This window comes from Cupressus sempervirens, chromosome 7 (genome assembly GCF_028749045.1).
Source record: "Cupressus sempervirens isolate cs-2001-9-10 chromosome 7, ASM2874904v1, whole genome shotgun sequence".
Taxonomy (NCBI): Eukaryota; Viridiplantae; Streptophyta; class Pinopsida; order Cupressales; family Cupressaceae; genus Cupressus; species Cupressus sempervirens.
Genome location: NC_143124.1, coordinates 63,570,283 through 63,589,553, shown reverse-complemented (window position 1 = coordinate 63,589,553; position 19,271 = coordinate 63,570,283). Strand labels below are relative to the sequence as shown.

General features: G+C 34.9%; 1 pseudogene; it reads right to left on the bottom strand.

The window, feature by feature from the left end:
* Positions 1-3,980: 3,980 nt before the first annotated feature.
* Positions 3,981-19,271, bottom strand: part of LOC149545490 (protein LATERAL BRANCHING OXIDOREDUCTASE 1-like) — a 104,707-nt pseudogene continuing 89,416 nt past the window's right edge.

The window sequence follows — 19,271 nt, the reverse complement described above, 5'->3', positions numbered from 1 at the left end:
CATACAACATAAACAAATTTTCATGTACCTTTTCATAGCTTCATAGAGTATTATTAGATCTACAATCTGAATTCATTTTGAGAATGAAATTTTAACCTCTTTATCGTAGTGTTGAAGACCACTGAATAGAGGCAACCCTTTTAAAACACTTAACCTTCATGAAAAAAAACATGAAAATCAAAATACCTCAAGTGCTGATGCAAACTTCAATCTACTGATTTGGCACAAGTGCAAGACTAAAATTCTTCACACCACTGATCAAACTTTGTAGAGCTGCCACCTCTTTGCAAGAGGAATGAAATAACCACTGTTGTGATCTACTTTTACATTTCAATTATTTATAACAGCAGATTGCAACCAACACTTAAAAACTTACTCCTTTTCAAGAAACTATCAAAAGCTTCAGATCTGCCCATACACCTGAAAGTCCTTCAAAATTTTGCAATGAAATCAACTAGGAACAAACTGCTATAGAGATTTGAGAGTCGCCACTCACACTTGGTGAGAAATAAAACATAATTTCTCACTTGACAAATCTGAACCAGACCTTCAATGTAGGAGAAACTTGCAGATTACTATTATCTTGAAAAGAATTTACACTTTATAAATGAATTCTTGACTCTAAAACTTTCTCAACAGTATTTGCAAACTGGACTGATTGAAGATAGACCTATGATAGTCATAGAAGACAATTTTCATCTAGTATTAACATACTACTGATAATGAATAAAGCTTAACTGGAGAACATGAAACTTTAGCAAGGAAAAGGAACACATCTTGCTATTGATATGCTATATCCACTCTGTTTCACATCAAAGGCTCCTGTTCTTTCAACAAAATGGATTGCATCTTATCTCTCCAGTAGATTCGCCATTTTGTTGGTGTTTGAAAACATTACCTATTTCAAATTACCCTGATGAGAACAAAATGCATCTAGGGGCAGCTAACTCCAATTATCAACACAACCATTCAGACACCAGGCCAACTATAAGGCATGAACCTTCTTCTTCTTCAGGCTCTGCAAAACCTAGGTGGGTGGACCTACAAATTCTTTATATGGTACTAGTTGTCAAAGCATACACTAAATCTAATATGAAGCAGATAAAACCCTTATTTCTCCTAATAACTCATGAAATAACACAGACCTATGATAGCTAGATGCAGATCTATGAACCTCATAAGCTGAGTGAGGGCATACAATGATAGCTCTTCAACATGAAAGGGGAAAAGCATTTGATTTTTTATGTTGATTTCAACAACCCTCAGATATGCAGCAGTGAGAAAGTAATGACCTTGTAGCCGATCAGTGCCTAGTCCATTGGGAAAATTCATGGATCACAAACATACATATGAATATCTGAGACATATGTGTATCTTCGGATATAGATCTATCTATTTAAATTCTAAATAGGCATCTATGTTCGGCTTAAAATCTTGTTCTTACTTGATATCCTCCTCAATAAATCTGCAACCCTGTTGATTTCTATGAAGCATTTACACAATTCCTTGAACTATCAGCAACAATGAAATAGCATATAGTCTTAGGGGACTGCAACTACGACCTAAAATCTTTGTTCAGAGATCATAAAACATTGAAATTCAATGAGAATGGAGACAAGATTCAATTGAAACTTAATCATCTACTGCTCTTTGCATTATTTCCTTGAAAATATACAATCATATGCATGAAATGAAAGACATGAAACAACCTAACAGATCTGAACTATCTGTATTTATTTTCCTACTGCTGTTTACATGAGAGAAATTGTTGAAGAATGTGGGTGGAATCACAGATCTGGATCCAACAAAGTGGTCTCACAGAATGACTACAAATTCTCTACCAACCATGGTTTCTTAGTAACAAAAAATTGGAACCCTTCAAATGGAAGAAAGAAAGAATAATATAGAAGAGAAAGAATTTTCGGATCTATTCTGAAGACAACAAGTGTCCACTTGAAATTCAATCCTGTGCAACTGAGTAACCTCTTTCTTCTTTCATCCCATCTAACCTGATTTGATTTCATCATTAATCTGTAAAAAACTTGCAAAATATCCTTGCCTAATGATGAAATGCCTTTACTTGCCAAAATATCTGAAAACTTCATGAAATGCTGAAGGAATCAAACTTCAACTGATTTGAAATTACTTCAATTCAACCCCAACTGCATTTTTATTGTCTTTTAACCATACCTATGTCATCATTATGCTAGGAATCAATTTTGAACTTCCATACCTAAAAACGATTGCAGGAAAGGAACCTGATAGAAAACCTCATACTGCTCGAACAGATGAATTGTTGTGTAGAAACTAACCTCAAAATCAAAACATTCAGACTTCCACGATTCTGACGGTATATGATAAGGCATACTTTGCCTTCCAAAAACGCCCAAAATGTCGATTTGAAAAACACTCCTCTAGTAACGGACTCAGGGCTGACTGCAACTCTGATTTTAAATTTCAGAATATTTGAAATTCCCTAAGGTTCAAACTTCATATTAAAACCCCTTTTAAATTTAAAATGAATTTGCACGGGCATCCATTTTGCATAAAACATTTTAAGAGTCATTTTTTAATTTCCTTCACAGCTTCCCTACCCTTTGAATCTGAGGTCAAACCTCTGTTGACCAGATGACACATGTCACTTTTTGATTTGCTCCTTCAACGTACAGTCATTGCTCAGTCACTCATGCCACATCATCATCGCTACCTTGCTATATTAACTTCCTTGCAACTCTTCCATGGCGAGTTAACGACATCCATTGGATTGGCCACTTGGCGCAATCTGGTGTGCTCTTGACATTTTCCTGCCACAGCATCATATGCCTTAGAACTTGCTGCCATGTGTCACATGTTGATTCGATGATGGCATCCTGCACGCAGGATCAATGTAGCATTTTGAGTCTCATCGAATTTTGCAAACTTTTTGGCTAGTCGCTACCTCGCTAGCCGGAATTCCTTACCACTTTTTGGTGGCAAGATATCGAGTAGCCAAAAAATGGACTTCTCTAGTGCCTTCAACCTCTGCTGACATCATCAACTCTGACTGGCGTGCTTGTTTAAAATTGTACTTATCTTCCAACTGGCCAGATGAACGGACCCCACAACCTGAGTGTGCGGCTCCAAAAGCCCATGCCTTTTGGACAACAAGTCTGTCAAGTCCAACACTATTTAAAAATTATAAAATTTTTCACTTAAACAATGTGGGATATAACATTTTTACATGTTTCTGCCCTGCACCTTGCTCATGGCGCAAATTGCTTGTGCTTCTCCTTCTTAGAACTATAGGTTTCTCTTTTGTTTGGGCGTGGCTGCTGGTAATAGCTACTTGGACTCTTTAATGGTGTTGACTGGAAGTTAAAAACAAAAAAAAAAAAAAAACGCTTACACCAGCGCATAAATGTTGAAGTGGCTTCCTGAACGACTCACCTATTTACTTTTGAATTCAAAATTTTTCTTTAGATTTGTGCATCGTGCCATGGATAAATTACAACTTTAAAGATGTGCATATAATGGGAGTGTGGAGGCTTGTCAGATAGGTCGAAAAAATCCTTCATGCTCGCTCCAAAATACACAATATCGTTCACTCTTCATTATTGCATAGCTGCTCACACTCACATAATACGATTGATCTAAGCCGATACACGCCCAAGCTCATCAAAAATTTCTCAATCATTGCTCACAAAGATCACAAATAATTATATTAAACTCTCTTCTTTTATATTGAACATAACAATGCTGTAGCTTCCTTGATGACAGTCGATCAATAACAATAGCCCTTGTTCTGCTGAAAACGTCTTGTGCTGAAGCTGCTCCTTGCTGAGTGGGTGCTTTGTTTTCATTGCGTAAACTTTCTTGTTGAAGATTTCTTCTGAAAAATCTGCCCTTAATTTGCTGTGTCGGCTTCTTCATGATTTAGCTGTGGGCTTCTCATGTTGATGCGGCTTCCTTTTGGCGGGTTTCCTTCATGTTTGAGGTGTGGCTTAGACTGTGACCTCTTTCAAGTATGGCGTGGGCATTTTGCTGGCATTCTCCATAAGTTTAGAGATATTAAAATCTCCATTTTTAGTGGCATTGTGGAAGGTCTCTACAGTATTCATGTTCGGCATTTCCTGAGGATGACCTGATGCAACACTCCAAATATCCTGAGGCATATTATATTTCTCAAAATTTGGAGCTCCTTCAAGACAAATTGAGTTGGCTCAAAAGTGATTTTCCACTAGATAAACTTCACCAAACAATATGCATTGGTTTCTTTGCAAAGTGTCTTTGTTGTGTTGGATTTCAACTTTTCATCAAACCCCTCACTTTGCTTGTATTAAAATCCAGAATATAGAACCCTAACACATCCCTTTGTTTTCTTTTTATGACAATAAGTATACATCAAGACACTAGAAAATCCACGTCACTATAATTGGTCCTTTTAAAACATCATTAATCCTCTCAAGTGCCAAAAACCTGATGAAACTAGTCGGGCCCCAAAGTGGGTTCAACTAAATTTTTTTTTGTTTCTGGACAACTGAAACCTTAGATTGATCTATTCCTTATCTCGAATTGATTGAAAGCAAATTGGATCCTGGACTGGTCAATTAAAACTCATTTTATTACTGATTTGCAAACTATCCATTTTGTGCTAGGAGGTCTGTTGACTACTTTTAAAAACTGACCCGAACATCTGATCAGGATCTGAAAACTGACACACTGAATCTTTGTTCTACATACTTCTAGCCTATCAGATTTTGTCTCATGATGAGTTTCTAGTCAAAAGATATTCACTGTCAAAGTTGACCTCTTAAAATCACCTGCAAGAAAAAATGTTAGAAAACAATAAACTGGGTTCGGATCTGCATTGAAAAATTGGGTAAATGGACACTTGGGAAAACAAAGATTGGGACATTGGTTCTCTATCATGAGGACATTATGAATATGCAATTTGGGCTCATGATGAATCACGGGGTAAATTTGGCAAGGATGCAAAGTTGACTACCTAGATTTGCAGGACATAGGACATCAGTGAAAATTTATTTTTACGAATGGAAAGACCCTGGAAAAGTGTGAAGACGGATTTGTCTAGGCTTAAAAACTAACACACTTATAATATTTTTGGAGTAAAATACAAGGAAACAAACCATTTGGTCCTACCAATCACAGGCACTAAGATATGGTATCCTGAATAGGGCTCCCGATCAATCTCCAGTTTTGACTACCAGTGAAACTTTAAAAATTGCAAATGGAATCACGTTTGAAAACTGATCAAATAGATTCATCAAGTTCTAAAAACTAGCACACTTGTAATATCTTCAATGGACAATACATTGGAACAAATCGTTTGATCTTGCCAATCACGAATTTCAAGTTATAACGTCACGAACAAGGGTACCGATAAATTTGCAAGTGCTGACACTAGTAAAAAGTCATAAATTTGTTTGGAATCGCGTTTGAAAACTGATCAAATAGATTCGTTAGGACTTAAAAATTTAAACATAGGAAGTCTCTAACGTCTACCATGCAACACAAAAGGAAATTTAGCATTTTAGTCAACCAAGTCAAAGTTATAGCATGTCAAACAGGGCTTCTCGAAATTAGGTGCAAAGTGCAAAAGCATGAAAATAGTAACTGATCAACTTCGATGGATTCAAAACCTAGTCAGACAAACTCGAAATGACTCAAAATCTGAAACATAGGTTCTTGGGTATGGGCACTAGATAATCTCAAAGTGGCAAGTCATGACACATTTTTGGGTGCGAGATATTCAATGGCAAACATAGCCTCCTGTCGTTGTTTGACACTAGGGCAAAATTGCAAATTTGACAAATGCTTGAAATAGGACTTCCTCAAATGACTCAGAATGATGATTTGACCTTATAGAACAAGTAGAAAGGTTGAATGGAAGATGTTAGAAACATTGAACACCTCTAGGGCTTCAATGCAACAGCCGGGTACAACGAGGTACATATGCATTTTAAAAAACGGAGGTTGATTTTTTCAGTAGTGCTGAAAATTGATCATGCAATTTTTAGCGCCAACACCATCTTTCCTCCTTGACTCTTTCAAATGAGTTTTTTGTCCATTTGTAAGGGTAGCATATTGAGTTGGATCAATCACATCATTGAACCCATTAACCACAAACTCCCATAAATCATTTGCAACCATTCTGGTCTTCAGATCTTCTTTGCCCACGTATCATAATTTTGCCCATTAAAGGATGGTGGCTACTACCATATCTTTCATGCATCTTAGATGCCATGTCAAATATCCCAAAAAAAAAAAATGCCCTAACTCACTATGGATGTGGGGCCTCAAATCTCTGATACCATGTGAGAAATATGTTAAAAAATTAATTTAATACACAAATACTCACAACCCCAAAACTAAAATCTTTACTCGGCACTTGAAAAATGTGCTTGGCACTTGAAGGTGTCGAGTGCTAGTTTTACTCGGCAATTGCTTGGCACTTGATGGTGCCGAGTGACAGGCAACAAGTGCCAAGTTGGCTCAGCACAAGAAGAGCTCGACACACAAAGGATAGGTGTCGAGTTAGGTTGGCACTCAAAGAAGACAATGGATGCCGAGTAAGGTTGGCTCCAACTAATAAGATTTATAACTTAGAAAAAATCTAATGTGAATGCTTTCACGATTAAAATCAAAGAGTCGAGCTTTAACCTTTCAAGCAAGTTTCTCGAATACAATGAATAAAAGAGGAAAAACAATAGATTCAAGTATGCCTACTTTCTTTTCTATTCAACTGACATTTAAACTATTACAAAATTTAAGAGCATTCGGCTTCAACCAGAAAACCCTAAAATAACCCTAAACTGATAATACTTCAAACTTCAATAAACTTTTAAACCTGTAACTCTAATGGATGCATACAATGGTGCATAGAGCAATCATTGCTTCAATAGGACAAATTCAAACAACAAAAAACTTACTGAGTGAACAGGGGAAACACGTGCAACTGCAGGCACAAACTTCTTTCCTTCTTCCTTCTCTGCTCAGCTCTGCAACTTCTCTCTAATCTGCTTGATCTGAAAACTCTCTAAATGAATGAATAAAACATTCCTTTTGTCACATTCTAGTTTCCCCCTCTTTTCAGAATTTGAAAACCTCACCTACTCGTATTAATTTTTCTGTCTATTCTGGATGTCAGGAGGGTAGGTGAGCATTTGGCTCTAGGGGCAAATGTCAACGTTGCATTAAATATTCCAACATCAAGGATGTTTCTATTATGTAGACAATTAGTTATACATAAAAAACACCAATTGCATTTAAAAGGACTGTAGATTGAAGTCACACATTTAGGAATGGGTTGCAAGCTAGTTTATGTCCTCATGCTCTCTTCTATTGCAGCAACACTATCGCCCTTTCTATCAACCAAAAAATTGGTATCGATAATATCATATCTATTCGTTTATTCTTATTGTCTTGAAATTTTAAATCTAGAATATTATTTTCATATTTGACCGATTTCTAAATCCATCACATTATTTTTCTTACTATCAAAGATGTTGGAATGCTACAATTAACAGATCTGGGAATTGTTACGAATTTGATTCTTATGGCAGATGGAATTTTTTTTTAATATTTCGCTCTTACTGTAAGAAAATTAAAAATTGTTTCTTTTAGAAACTAGTTTGTAGATTTCAAGATACTAATTAACCTTGGCGTTATGTCTACAGGAGGACTTTTGCAAAATATATACAAATTTTTATGTTATGCTTGGAAAAGAATATACGTAGAGTTTCATTTGCTTGACGTGTAGAAAATGGTGGAGAGTTTTCCTGCCAAATGCTAAACACAAAACAATGAAAAAATCTCACAAATAAATTTAGAAATACAGAGTAATTTATGATTTCTCGCATTTAAAATTTGGCATCGTCAGAAAAATCTCCAAAATAATTTAGAGTGATGATTTCTATTAATTAGAATTTGGCATCATCAAAAAATGGCTAATGCTACATTCTGTCATACTCAAATGCCCCGAATGCTGCCACGTGTCATGATCTACATATCACACATGTTTATGATGGCTAACAAAGTTGGGCCCGCATGGAAACAGTTAACATTCCATTCCCTTGTATTTTCTTGTTCCATGTGTTATTTCTTGAGATCCGCCAATCCCATTAAATGAACGGTTCATACTCATTTCGAGAGAGAAATTTAGAGTGATGATTTCTCTTAATTAAAATTTGGCATCATCCAAGAATAATATTGTCATGTCTTTACATTTGATAGTTGATAGAAGTAGCCCCTACAAAATACTCTTTCCCATCTACAACTTGCACATAGTAACATATTGAAATCTCAAGCTTAAAATTTCACAAAAATGATTTTATTTAACTTCAATAAAGATGCAATAAAGATATACAGGAACGAGTCTGCCACAACTCAATTAAATAGATTTAAAAACAATATTGCGATTGGTCGGCCTCAAACAATAGGGAAAATAGCAATCTAGTTTCTTTTCTTATCCTTAGTATTCTCTTCTTTCTAAAATATGTTTTTGTTCAAATAGGAATTAGTGGCTTTTTAAACAGGTAAATATGACAGACTATTCCACTGGCATGCGTTACATATTCTATTCTAGATGAACATTAAATGAGTGAGTCTATTACGAAGATGGAAAACAACCCTTTCATATGTTATATCTTTCCTACGTTATAATAAATGAAAACAATGATTATTTTTAAAAAATGAATTAAAACCAATAACCAATTGAGAAATTGGATAACTAGAGGGAACTTTACGCCAAGTTCAAAATTTAAACAAAATAAAATGGAAAGGGACTAAACCTATGATGAAAATGCTAAACTTTATTGAAGTACACAATAGAAGGTCTTGGCTATCGATAGCCAGAGGACAACTAAATCAATTCAATGGATTTTGTAAGCCTCTCAGTAGTTTGCAAGTCTATGACCAAAATTCACCATTAGTTGGCAACCTTTTTTCTCTATTCTTTTTCTACAATCAAGACACAAAAAATTAAGTCGTGTCAAACAACTTGGCTTACACTTGTGCATGTGTTTTATTTCTGAGAGAGTAAGTGTTCTTTTCCAACATTTGAAGATTTGATGGAAAACCATATGACAGGCTCACAATGAGTTCAACAAATTCATCTAATCCTTCAGGTGGATGTGTTTGGTAGAACGCATGCCAGCAGAAAAGTTTTTTGGCATCAAAAGAATCCAGTTCTCTCTTCTCGTAAATCTTCACCATTTCAAATGACTGCAGAACATTTGTGTCACAGCATGTCACAATTACTAGTGCCTCGTGATTTAGAAATTCATTCAATGGCAAAGCTTTCAATTGATCTCCATTGTCAATTCCATCTAAAATAATTAATGATTTTAATGCAAATTCTCCTCTACACTGCCAGCAGTAGAAATAGATAGAGGCATACTTACATTAGACATTGGTTTCTCTTTCATTTTCACAAAGTTTTTAGTCCTATGTGCTTCACCTATGTCAAATAAAAAACTTGATTTGTAGAATCTGGATCGGTTGCGATTGAAAAATTCTTTCACCAAAGCAGTTATACCAACAATTATATCATTTCCAGATGTTGAAATTTTATACTCAAGCTCTTCAATTTCTTTCTCAATTCCCACCAAATTATTAGCAACTTATAGCTTCATTTTAGTTTGAACTTCTTTCCATTCAATGAACACTATATCCACAAAATCATTGCATAGATGCCCTAGGTTCCTGATAATAAGCCAACGATTCATTACGGTAACAAAGAAACATGAAAAAAGGAGACAGTTACAAATCAACTTGAAAAACAAAAAGAGGCTTACCCATTAGATGAATCAAACTCTATACCAAAAATAAACGAGGCATTATAAAGGACATTTTTCCATTGCATTGGCATAGACTTCTCACTTTCTGTGTGTGTAGCAAGGTCAGAAGGCTTTACATCATAAAATAGAGGAATTATTTTGGATCGAGTTTTGTTTACCAAATAATGTTATGAGAGAGAATTAATTAAGTTAATTAATGGAAAGGCAGGGAGTGCAGAGAGAGAAAATATTTTTCACTATTTCAAGATTTTCTTTCTCCCTGTACTCTAACTTCTAGATAGAAGTTTAGGTTTGAGTTTGGGTTTCCTTCTCTCCGTCAACAATATTCTCTCTCCCCATACTATCTCTCTCTACATACTAAAACTTTTAGAGAGAAGTACGGGTTTGGGTTTTCCTTCTCTCACACAATTCTTCTCTCTCCATGTACTAAAACACTCTCTCACTATGTACTCCAAATTTTTAACTTAATCCTAACCCAAACTTCCTCAGTGTTAGTTATTCCATGAAAACTCAAAGCACAGAGGTTTTCACTTGGGTGATTGGTCACATATCTTGTAATCTAAAGAGGAAGAATGCTAGAGGTAGCTTCCAAATGTTGGAGAGAATTTATCCTGCACGTGTGTGAAACAATACTTGAAGTTCTTTGATTAAAAAAAAATACTCATGACATTCCTTGGGACCATGGGAAAGGCATGTGTACTATTTATTTTGTGTGACCTACGGCCTGGAGGGAAATCAACACTATCGTTTACAATAGTCTTCAACCAGTAAGCCTCTACAAGGGATTAAAACAAGCCAATCTCTGCCATCTCATGCATTTCCTGAGTCAAGGATTTGTTTGAAAAGATGCATAACATGTTCGAGAATATGCAAACCACAGGTAGAAGGTGATCAATTGAAGCAATAAATTATTGCTAATGTGAAAACCCAAATTTTTCATATAAGATCATTACCAAGTTGCAAGTGCAAGATATGAAGCTAAGCAAAAATCATGTTCTCCCCAGCCCAAGCATGCTACTTCTCCATCACAAGCTAGGAACATAAGCCATTAAGTAAGGTATTTCCAAGTCAATATAGGCCTCAGACAAAGCACGTGACTAGACCAAGGTGAAGAAAGCTTGGAGCAGAAGTTGTGTTGCAAATGTTTGACACAATGCATTAATGCATTGGAAATTATGGAAGCATCCATTATGAAAAAAATTTGAACCATCGAATGCAGGTAGAAGGCAAAGAACTAAGTTTTATTTACACTCCATCGTGCATGAAACTCAAGAAACTACAGGCGGCAGAGGAATAGTAGGATTTCTAGCATGTCTATTCTCAGGAAAAGCACACGACTTCTCCATTTCATCTCTTAGCAAGAATATGTAATCCATCTGCAAGGATATTTACTCATTTCTCCAACCTGCAGCATTAATGGAACCATAGACAAAGCACATAAAGTTGCAGACATGACCATGAATGTGATATGTTTGACTAAATTCCATTGCCAACTCGATAAGGAGAACAGAGCCGCTGCAAGGAACAAAGAAAGTCTTTATGCACGCCCATGTCTACAAGCATAAGAACTCATATCCTTGAGAAGCTTCACTTAGCTAATGTAATAAAAAGGTGCCCCATTTTTGGGTGTGTACCCAATGTAATTTTGGTGATGAGCCCGACAAACAACAAAAACTTTGGTGCTTAGTCTTTTTGAGATTAGGTGTGGGTGTAAAGCTGATAACCATAAGAAGAGAAAAAAAAACAAATCAGTTGCTTTATCAAGGAATCACCATGTGCATGATTCATTCAATCAAATGTCTCAAGCCATGCGTGCAGCTTAATGAAGCACAAAGTCCCAAACATAAACCAAGCATGTCAATTATTTGACAGAATGCCAAATTTGAATGTACCCACATTTATCTAATAGAGCCACTGACTTGTTTTATAAAATGCCTCAACAATAGGTCATCACTGGATTTGTTTTGGTATAATGTGAATGCTTAATAAGGAAACAAGAAAGATTAATTGGTCAAAGGCCTGCATATACCTAAGAACTTAGAAAATCAAAAAACATTAGTTGAAATGGTTTTCCAAATCAAGTAGTGAATTTGAGCTGGAGAGGGAAAGGTAGGTGAGTTGATTGCCATGATGCTTTAAGTGAATCTGTATGCCTCAAAGTCAATAATTTCAAAATACAAAGTTGAAGGAACATTTATCAAATAATTTGGTAAAAAATACTATGAGGTATAAATACCAAGGTAAAGAGCCTCTTGTGATATTCAAAAAAACACACTTCCCGAGATATCAGATACAAAGATGGGACATATGGAAGTTGTAGACTTTTGGAAGATGATGAGCAGAAAAGATAAATCACTTTTGGCACAACGAACGTTGGAAATTGATCTAGCCATGTGGGAGGACACCCACTTGTAATTCAATGTGCAAAATTAGTTTTGGAATGCATAGAGGCAAAAATTAGCACCAAACTTGGTAGTAAACAAAGTTCAGATGCTAGCATTATGACGAGATTGAGCAGTCTCTTAGTGGCTTTGGACTCCTGTATTCAAAACTTACCAAGCTACATAATAGAGTTGGATGAAGTCAAAAAGAGACAAGATCTATGCAAGCTGAAAATGTGGAGCTTAATCATCATAAAAAACATGCTTTGGCTCAAGTCATCGAATCATTTAGAGCATACAAGGAAAACTTAACTCAACTACTCACAACACTTATAGATCAAAGAGCAAGCTTAGGAAATATCAATGATCATAGTTAAAAGTTAGAAGTGCATGTCTAAAGTTGTCTCAGGTTTTTATTTATGTATTTTGTAAAATGGTCAACTTTAGAATTAACTTTGGTATTGGTCAATGTCTTAACTTTTTCTAACTATAATTAAGCATTGAAAGTTAGAGTTGGCTACGAACTATCTTTGGAGTAGCCCAAACTCTAACTTTTTGAGTAGTTATGAACCCGAAAGGTTAGTTATTCTAGAATAGCTATAAATTCTTAAACCTTAATGTAATAAGGGACTTTTTGGACTTGGAGATGGGGAAAAATTATGTTTTGACAACAAGACAATTTTTGGAAACTATGTACAATTGTTGTTCTTGTAGTCAGATATTTCTGATGTTCTTGGTGCTAAGAAATAAAGAAAGTAAATTTTGTATTCTCTCTTTCTACATATCTAAAACATTGAAATATTGATTCTTTCTTTGCAATGGATATTTTTTACAGTACTGTGAAAATGTTCATGAATGATTGAATCAATATTTTAAGTGATAGCTCTCAAGCGTAGTTCTTAATTGTTTTCATTAACTGTCTACATTGATTTTATGGAAACATTGAATTTGTGTGGTGCATTTTCTATTAATGGTTTCCTTTTTTATTTTTTTAAGTTCTAATCATCTTTATTGAAAATTCCAAAATTTTATCTTATAAGGAAGCTAGCCCTCTAAATGCAGAGGAAGGCTGGATATCAAGGGCTTATCCAACTATTGTGAACGGTTTGCCACATACACTCTGTTGGGCCATTTCTACAGTGACAAATCTATTTGTCAACAAATTTTTTGGTGACTCTACTGGGGATTGAATGAGAAAGACTAATCAGTTCCCTATAATGAAGTAAGATGGTATTGCCACATGAGAATGTGTTTCTAGTTCTACAACCAAATCATGGCTTTTAGGACACACAAGAAGATATTATTTCAGATTTGAACACTCTAGCCTGGAGGTTTAGACAAATTGCTCATCAATACCATTAAGTGAACTGGGTTCTAGAAGAAGAAGAAGAATTTGGTGAAATCTTGCGAAGAGCTCCTATTGGTAAAAATGTTGTGTTTGTTGAAAGAATAGTTGCTATTCCAAGAAGAAATAGGAAAAATCTTGGTCACATCCAAGACTAGGTGAACAATAATTAGTAACATGGTTGATAAAAGGTACCTCCCCTAGAATGAAGGTTGGCGACTCTATTTTAAAGATTGATTATTAGCAACTCTATTTGAAGGTGTCAATTTAGAATCATGGTTTGGTACAAGGGAAAAATTGAAAGTGACACTGATAGTGATAGTGATGAAGAATACTTTTCATATCCCAAGCAACATATTCCTAATGAGCCTCTACAAGTTGAATTCTTGAAGAATTTTTATGGCAGAAGGAGGCTAGATCCTAAAATGATTCATCCCCACTTACTTTAGGTTTTATGAAGGATCCAAGAATAAGATGGAAAGGATTATGGTTTTCTTTTTCATGATCAAGAATCCTTCTTGGAATAAGATTCAACATATAAAGATAAAGAAGGCCTTGCTAAAAAATGTGTTTCATCCAAATCAGCAACAAAGAATAATGGGAATGTCTCTCATTCACCTATCTCTCAAAAAAATAAGATTTTCATCAATCTTAAGCAAGGTAGCTTCTTGAAGAGTTTCTATGGTAGATGGAAACTAGATCCAGAAAAGATCCATCTATCTTTGCTCCAGACTTTGCAAAAGATAGATGAAGAAGATGGTAAAGATAATCAATTTTTCTCTCACAAGCCCAAATAATTTCCAAAAATAAGTTCCACATACTATTATAAGGAAGACCTTGATCATAAAAATGATTCATGTGAATGAAGGATGGATAATGGTGGTTAGAAAAATAGCCCAATTCTTGCACCTATTGCTCATCAAAATCATGCTTTCATTGATCTTAATTAGGTTGAATTCTTAAAAAGATTCTATAGCAATACACACCTGGATCCTGACAAAGTAGATCCATCTTTACTTCAAACACTGAAAGAGCTTGAGAAAGAAGATGCATGCAAGAATTATTTTCTTGGTAAAAAAATATCTCTCAATCCAAATGTTAGAAAGGACTCATCTAAATCTTCATGCGTAGAAGAAGATGGGAATTTTATGTCTAATTAAGGGGATGATCAAGAGATGATGTCTATGGAAGAAGAAGGGTCTAGTAATGTATCAAGGTGTCATTGTGAAAATTTCAAAACCTAGGATAACATATTCAATCATCTCAATCCTAATGAGAAAGAAAAATAAATATCAAATGTTTCTCAAGGAACTACAGAAGATATGATTAAAGATGAGGGAAATGTGGATCAAGATGAATTTCATACTATTTTTATTCCTACTTGGTGCCTTGATGCTTTAGATAATGGCTTCCTCTATGGAGAATACATTTCTATTCATTCACCCATAATCATTAATGATGAGGACTTTATTGCTGAAATCAATTCTTTAGAATATTTTGCACAATATTCTACCATTAACAATAATGAAGAAATAATCTCAAGTAAAATCTTGCAAACATCTTTATTAACTCTTGAGATTGAAGTCTTTACTTTTGAAGATGTTGAGGAGTTTTCAGAAAATGGTATGGTCATCACAAGAGTAGAAGATTATTTTCAAGAGAAAGATGATGAGTTGTCAAGAAATCCTTTTCAAGGTTACATGCAAGTGGAATATGAAGCTTTCCCATTTTGTGGAGATAGTCATCAAGAAGAAGTAGTGAACCAAGTTTTTGAAAACATTGATGAAAATTTAATAATACGTACAATAGAAATGGGAATTAAGGATAGGCTTCAAGTAAGAGAAGATGACACATCAAACTGTCACTCTTCCTCATGCATGAAACCTGAAATTGAAGCATTCAAGTTCACAAGTGGAGACTACATTGAAGAAAACATTGTAATGATATCTCTCACCAAAGAAGTACTTGGCCTTGAAGAAATGTGTTGCGATCTAATGATTGAAAAATGTGAAGATGAAAGCATAGATGATAATGCTCTTTTAAAAGATTTTCTCTTACATAAATATCAACTGATGATTAATTCTCCTGATAAGATATACTCGTTAGAGGATGTGTGCACAAAAATAGAAAAGATGATTGTTTCTTCTTTGAGCGATCTGATGGGAGAAGAGGAAGAAATACATCATGGGCAGATCCAATTTGACAAGTAGGTATATTCATATTGGAATAATTTCATAAAGAATACAAAACCAATCATCCCCATGGCAAAGAAAGAGTGTTTGATGTCAGAAATGAGTTTAGGAATTCATGATGACCAATCACTAGAATTTTAAGAAGAGGGCTTGTCATGTAAAGAAAAGTATCATATATGCAGTCAAAAATTTGAGAGAATTATCCTTCAACTCTTTCAAAATGAGGTCATTAGTGACATACAACGTGAAGCAAAGTTTATTCTAAAGTCAAAATTTTTTGATGAGACATGGTCATTTGGATACATTCCTTTATCAAATGATGTGAAGCATGTTAGGAATCTCAAAATTAGAACTCAAAGAGTGAACTTATACTTGAGTTCATAGGAACTTGAAAGTGCCCACATGTTAGCACAACATGGTATTTATTTTCCCCAACCAGTGAATAGATTTCCATGATTATACCTTGAGTTACTATAGGTAAGGAGACCTGCCTTGTACATAGTCTAGTTAAGAGATTTTGTCCTTCCTTCTTTTCTTTTCTATTTAGTTGTGTTCCCAATTTTGTTGTGCTTAGTCCCTTTTTCCTAGATTTATCTCCTTTTTGGGTGACTTTATAGCCCTTGTGATAAAGCATTGCTCTTTCTTAACTCTGGGTTCATTTAGCATCCTAAACAATTCTTGTCCCCAGATAGAGCCAGTTATTGCCTGGATAATCTTATGAGAGAGAATTAATTAAGTTAATTAATGGAAAGACAGAGAGAGAGAAATTATTTTTCACTATTTCAAGATTTTCTCTCTCCCCGTACTCTAACTTCTAGAGAAAAGTTTGGGTTTGATTTTGGGTTTCCTTCTCTCCATCAACAATTTTCTCTCTCCCTGTACTATCTCTCTCTACATACTCAAACTTTTAGAAGGAAGTACGGGTCTGGGTTTTCCTTCTCTCCATGTACTAAAATACTCTCTCACTATGTACTCCAACTTTTTAACCTAATCCTAACCCAAACTTCCTCAGTGTTATTTATTCCATGAAAACTCAAACCATAGAGGTTTTGACTTAGGTGATTGGTCAAATATCTTGCGGTCTATAGAGGAAGAAAGCTAGAGGTAGCTTCCAAATGTTTGAGAGAATTCATCTTGCACATGTGTGAAACAATACTTGAAGTTCTGTGATAAAAAAAATACTCCCAACATTCCTTGGGACCATAGGCAAGGCACATGTACTATTTATTTTGTGTGACCTTCGGCCCAGAGGGAAATTAGCACTATTGTTTGCAATAGCCTTCAACCTACAAGCCTCTACAAGGCATTAAAACAAGATACTCTCTTCCATCTTGTACATTGCCTGAGTCAAGGATTTGTTTGAAAAGATGCATAACATGTTCAGGAATATGTAAACCATTTGAAACAATAAATTATTGCCAATGTAAAAACCCAAGTTTTCCATATAAGATCATTACCAAGTTGTAGGTGGTAGATATGAAGCGAGGCAAAAACCATGTTCTCCCCAACCCAAGCATGCTACTCATCCATCACAAGTTAGGCATGTAAGTTATTAAGTAATATATTTCCAAGTCAATACAGGATTTTGACAAAGCACATAAGTAGACCAAGGTGAAGAGAGCTAGGAGTAGAATTTGTGGTCAAAATGTTTGACACAATGCATTAATGCATTGGACATTATAGAAGCTTCCATTATGAAAAATTATGAACCATCGAATGCAAGTAGAAGGAAAAGAACTAGGTTTTATTAACACTCCATCATGGATGAAACTCAAGAAACTATATGTGGCAGATGCATGGCAAGATTTCCAGCATGTCCATTCTCAGGAAAAACACATGACTTCTCCATTTTATCTCTTAGGAAGAATATGTAATCCACATGCAAGTATCTTCACTCATTTCTCTAACTCACAACATTGATGGAACCATAGACAAAGCACATAAATCTATATACATGATCATGAATGTGATGTGTTTGACTGAATGTCATTGCCAACTTGATAATAGGAATAGAGCCACTGTAAGGAACATAGAAAGTGTTTATGCACACTTGTTCTACAAGCATGAGAGCTCAGGTCCTTGAGAAGCTTCACTCAGCCAATGTAATAAGGAGATGACTCATTTTTTAATACATACCCAATGTAATTTGGGTGATGAGCTCGATAAACAACAAAAACTTTGGTGCTTAGTATTTTTGAGATTTGGTGTGGGTGTAAAGCTGATAACTATAAGAAGAGAAAAACAAGAAATGAGTTGCTTTATCAAGAGGTCACCGTGAGCATGATTCATTCAATCAAATGCATTAAGCTATGCATGCAACATAATGAAGCACAAAGTCCCAAACATAAACCAAGCATGTCAATTGTTTGACAGAATGCCAAATTTGAATGTACCCACATTCATCTAACAGAGCCATTGACTTGTTTGATAAAATGCCTCAACAATAGGTCATCACTAGATTTGTTTTGTTATAATGTGAATGCTTAATAAGGAAAAAGGAAAGATTAATTGGTCAAAGGCCTACATATACCTAAGAACTTTGAAAATCAGAAAACATTAGTTGAAATGGTTTTCCAAATCAAGTAGTGAACTTAAGCCATAGAGGGAAAGACAAGTGAGTTGATTGGCATGATACTTTAAGTGAATCTGTATGCCTCAAAGTCAATAATTTCAAAATACAAAGTTGAAGGAACATTTATCAAAGAATTTGGTAAACAATACTATGAGGAATAGATAACAAGGTAAAGAGCCTCTTGTGATATTAAAAAAAAAAGCACGCTTCTCGAGATATTATATACAAAGATGGGACATATGGAAGTTGTAGACTTTTGGAAGATGATGAGAAAAGAAGATAAATCACCTTTGGCACAACAAACATTGGAAATTGATCCGGCCATGTTGGAGGACACCCACTTGTAAATCAATTTACGAAATTAGTTTTGGAATGCATAGAGGCAAAAATTAGCACCGAACTTGGTAGTAAACAAAGTTCAGATGCTAGCATTATGATGAGATTGAGCAGTCTCATAGTGGCTTTGGACTCCTGTATTCAAAACTTACTAGGTTACATAATAGAGTTGGATGAAGTCAGAAAGGGACATGATCTATGTAAGCTAAAAATGTGGAGCTTAATCATCATAAAAAACACGCTTTGGATCAAGTCATCAAATCATTTAGAGCGTACAAGGAAACCTTAACTCAACTACTCACAACACCTATAGATCAAAGAGAAAGCTTAGGAAATATCAGTGATCATAGTTAAAAGTTAGAAGTGCATGTCTAAAGTTGTCTCAGGTTTTTATTTATGTATTTTGTAAAATGGTCAACTTTAGAATTAACTTTGGTATTGGTCAATGTCTTAACATTTTCTAACTATAATTAAGCATTGAAAGTTAGATTTAGCTATGAACTATCTTTGGAGTAGTCCAAACTCTAACTTTTTGAGTGGTTATGAACCCAAAAGGTTAGTTATTCTAGAATAGCTATAAATTCCAAAATCTCAATGTAATAAGGGACTTTTTGGACTTCGAGATTGGAAACACTAATGTTTTGATAA